At 44.2% G+C, this 3,877-nt stretch overlaps 1 protein-coding gene across 1 annotated transcript in view; it reads left to right on the forward strand.

Annotated features, from left to right (window-relative positions):
* SCN11A (sodium channel, voltage gated, type XI alpha subunit) overlaps nt 1-3,877 on the forward strand; it is a 108,669-nt gene that overhangs the window by 5,335 nt on the left and 99,457 nt on the right. The window lies entirely within an intron of this gene.

The following is a 3,877-nucleotide window of genomic DNA, read 5'->3' on the forward strand; positions in this document are numbered from 1 at the left end:
TAAGTTTAGCCCTGACCAGGTAGCTCAGTTGGTTAAAGCATTGTCCTGATACACCAAGGTTGCGGGTTCGATCTTTGGTCAGGGCATATACAAGATTCAACTAATGCATGTATAAGTAAGTGGAACAACAAATTGATGTTTCTCTCTTTTTCAAAAAAAATAAGTAAAATATTTTTTTAAAAGATCAACTTTAAAAAGAATAGAATCTTAATGCAGAAGTGCTAAATAAACTTCTTTGTGCAAGCTGGTCATGATATCAATCAGATTTGTGGAGAAATTGAGAAGCTGCATAATCTATACTAATAAAGGGTTATATGCTAATTAGACTGGGAGACCTTCCAGGAGACCTTCCGGACATTCTTCTGGACAAAGCCATGGTGGTGGGGCCGAGGTAGAGGTGGTTAGAGGCCAAGAGGGGAGGGCAGTTGTGGATGATCAGGCTGGTGGGAGATGGGGCCATTGGGGGTAAGCAGAGGAAGGTGGGGGTAAGCAGGCCAGCAGGGTTGAGCAGGCTGGCAGGGGAGGCAGTTGGGGTCAAGCACACTGGCACGGGGGGCAGTTGGGGGTGATCAGGCTGGTGGGGGGGCAGTTGGGGGCGAGCAGGCCGGCAGGCAGAGTGGTTAGGAGCAATCAGGCAGGCAGGCAGGCAGGTGAGCAGTTAGGAACCAGCAATCCCAGATTGCGAGAGGGATGTCCGACTGCCGGTTTAGGCTCGATCCCTGTAAACCGGCAGTAGGACATCCTTTGAGGGGTCCCAGATTGAAGAGAGTGCAGGCTGGGCTGAGGAACACCCCCTCCCCCGTGCATGAATTTCATGCACCGGGCCACTAGTTTCCTTATAACTCTTTAATGGTTCTCTATCAAGAAGGCTGTTATTATATATAATAGACTACAAGATTATCCTATATAATAAAAGGGTAATATGCAAATTGACCAAACAGCAGAACGACAGGTCACTATGATGCACATTGACCACCAGGGAGCAGATGCTCAATGCAGGAGCTGCCCCCTGTGGTCAGTGCACTCCCACAGGGGGAGTGCTGCTCAGCCAGAAGCCCTGAGCCAGGCTCATGGCTGGCGAGCGCAGCAGCGGTGGTGGGAGTCTCTCCCATCTTCGCAGCAGTGCTAAGGACATCCCTTGAGGGCTCCTGGACTGTGATAGGGCGCAGGCCAGGCTGAGGGACCCCCCGCCCCCGAATGCACGAATTTCGTGCACCAGGCCACTAGTAATTAAATAAGTATGCATAAGTAAAACACTATTACATACATAAATATAGAGACACAGAATCACAGAATGCTTGAGGTGTTTGTCAAAAGTTGTCTGTTATTTTGTCTTGTCAGCAAATCTTCAGGTTTAAATACAGTCTTAGAAGGCATGGTATTAAGTGGCTCATCATTCCACAGTGCATCTAGTTTTTAACACACTGGGAAAAAATAGCCGTTAGTTAGTTCTTTTATCTCTTTCTGTATATATTTTTTACATGTCTATATTTTTTACAGTATTAGAAATACAAACCAATCTCTTTTCCATTCCAAAATGTTTCAACCTTTGTCTAACTTATCCACTGGAGGGCAGTAGAGAACCATTCAGGCCATCCTTGATTTTGGACCTTCTAGGCTCTAATCTGACAAGTCAGACCTTAAAATTTAATACATATTTCCTGCTGATAAAATGCCACAACCAAAGTACCTTTTTAGGAAATCTATTTGATCCCCTAAAATCACAAATGTAATTTTTTGTGGTGGGACTTTTATACAGGAGCTGGACTGAGTGAGTCTTCCTAAAATGCCAGGCCACAAAAGTACAGTGGGTGTGAATATTATCCCACAAACTGATATGTAAAGACTAGAGGCTTGGTGCATGAAATTCATGCACGGGAGGTGGGGGGTCCCTCAGTCCGGCCTGTGCCCTCTTGCAGTCCGGGACCCCTTGGGGGATGTCTGCCTGCCTCCTTAGCACTTCTGTGGAGGTGGGAGAGGCTCTGCCACTGCCGCTGCGCTTGCCAGCCATGAGCCCGGCTTCTGGCTAAGCGGTGCTCTCCCTGTGGGAGCACACTGATCACCAGTGCACATCATAGCAATCGGTCGTTCTGCTGGTAGTTCTGCCGTTGGGTCAATTTGCATATTAGGGTTTTATTATATAGGATGTCATATTAGATTGTTAAAATTAATTATAATTTGAGCTCACAGCCAACCAAAATGATGGAAAAGTAAACCTCAGTCATTGTTAAGGCTCTCTGGCTCCTGTAACCCACTCTAAGGTTATTCATCAATCCCAGGGGTCATATACTGGAGGCACCAACAATCCTCAGGCTACACTGGTTACAGCTGAGATGCCCAGTGTCCTTTGAAAGTGAACAGGCCTCTGGGGCTGGGCTTTTTTTGTTACAGCTAGAAATCCCAGTGTCCAGGCCCCACCTCCCTAAGATCACCTGCCATCATTGACCAGGTTCTATCACCAACCTGGATGCTTTCAACAGTAGTCACAGTCCTTCACCTTGCAGAACCTCTCCTGCTTTTACTGACTTCTTCTCTGACCTACAAAGAGAATTCATTTGTCCCCTGCACACCTTTTCCCACCCAGATTCACAGCTCAACTTCTTCAGGGAGCTTGGGCTCCCACGAAAGGCTAGACCAGGGGTAGTCTTTAAGAGCTTCTGCTTAAAGCCCAGTAATACAAAGCACTTCTGAGATCAGCAACACGATGGACCGGCAATCATCAGCACAAGGTTGGGAAGGAAGGAAAAGTACAGCAAAAACAAAATACACTCTAGTGTTTTGACCAATTATCCTCTGCAGAAGCTGGAACTGAAGACAATTTTCCCCTAGTAATCGCCCTACAAAAACCACAGGCATTCTTTATGCCTCTAAACACCTTCAAAGTGCATTCAAAATTAGGGTTGTGAGTCCGTAAATCTTCCTTTGCTAATTTGTTGTACATGAATGCCTGCAGAAGCTTTTGAATGGTAAATGCTGTGGGAGGGGCAGTTTCCATGGTGACTGTTCAATGCACCCTTTTTCTTGCACTCCTGTTAGATCTTCATTGCTGATCTGCTGTGAATTAGAAGGTAACAGCTCAATCACATCTGGAGGGCAGGAAGAGATGTGAGAGAGGCAGCCTTTCTTTACACAGCCACATCCTGAACCCACTGAGTTGTACTATGCTTGCCTTGTGTCATTTCTTCATGGTTGCCCTGGCCCCTCTGTAGAAAAATGTATTTGCGACACATGACAAAGAGCCAATTTCCTTAGTATAGAAGGAGAGCTTATAAGTGACTATGAAAAATACCATAACACAATAGGAAAACAAAATAGGCAAAGGACATAAACAGACAGCTTACATACAGGAAAAGAAAATGGCTTACATTGTCTGAAAATAAACTTAATTTCATTCATAATAAAGGAAACACTTAAATTAGATTTCATTTTTCACCTACCAGGTTGAAAAAGATCTAAAAGTTTGATAATGTACAGTGTTCAGAGAAGGTGGAAAACCCATGATTTTATACAGTCTTAGTGGGAGGGTAAATCAGTTTAATCTTTTTGGAGAGTAGAATTAGCAGTTCCTCTTTTATAAATTCATCCTACAAGTGTAATTACATTTGACTTAAAAATACAAGTAGAGGAATATTTATTGAGGCATTCTTGAAGCAAATCATTGGTACAGGTCAGAGTTATTGATACTTCTAGACAGTTATTCACACAGGGCAATGAGAGGCAAAAATAAAATTGAGTTTTCCTCACATCCAGTGAATTGTATGCTCAACCTGTTTGCTAAATGAGTATTGTTAAAAATAATTCTAAAAAAAGAGAAAAAAGGCCCAACTGGTGTGGCTCAGTGGTTGAGTGTCAACCTATGAACCAGGAGGTCACAGTT

The sequence above is a fragment of the Myotis brandtii genome, unplaced genomic scaffold (assembly GCF_000412655.1).
Source record: "Myotis brandtii unplaced genomic scaffold, ASM41265v1 scaffold134, whole genome shotgun sequence".
Lineage (NCBI taxonomy): Eukaryota > Metazoa > Chordata > Mammalia > Chiroptera > Vespertilionidae > Myotis > Myotis brandtii.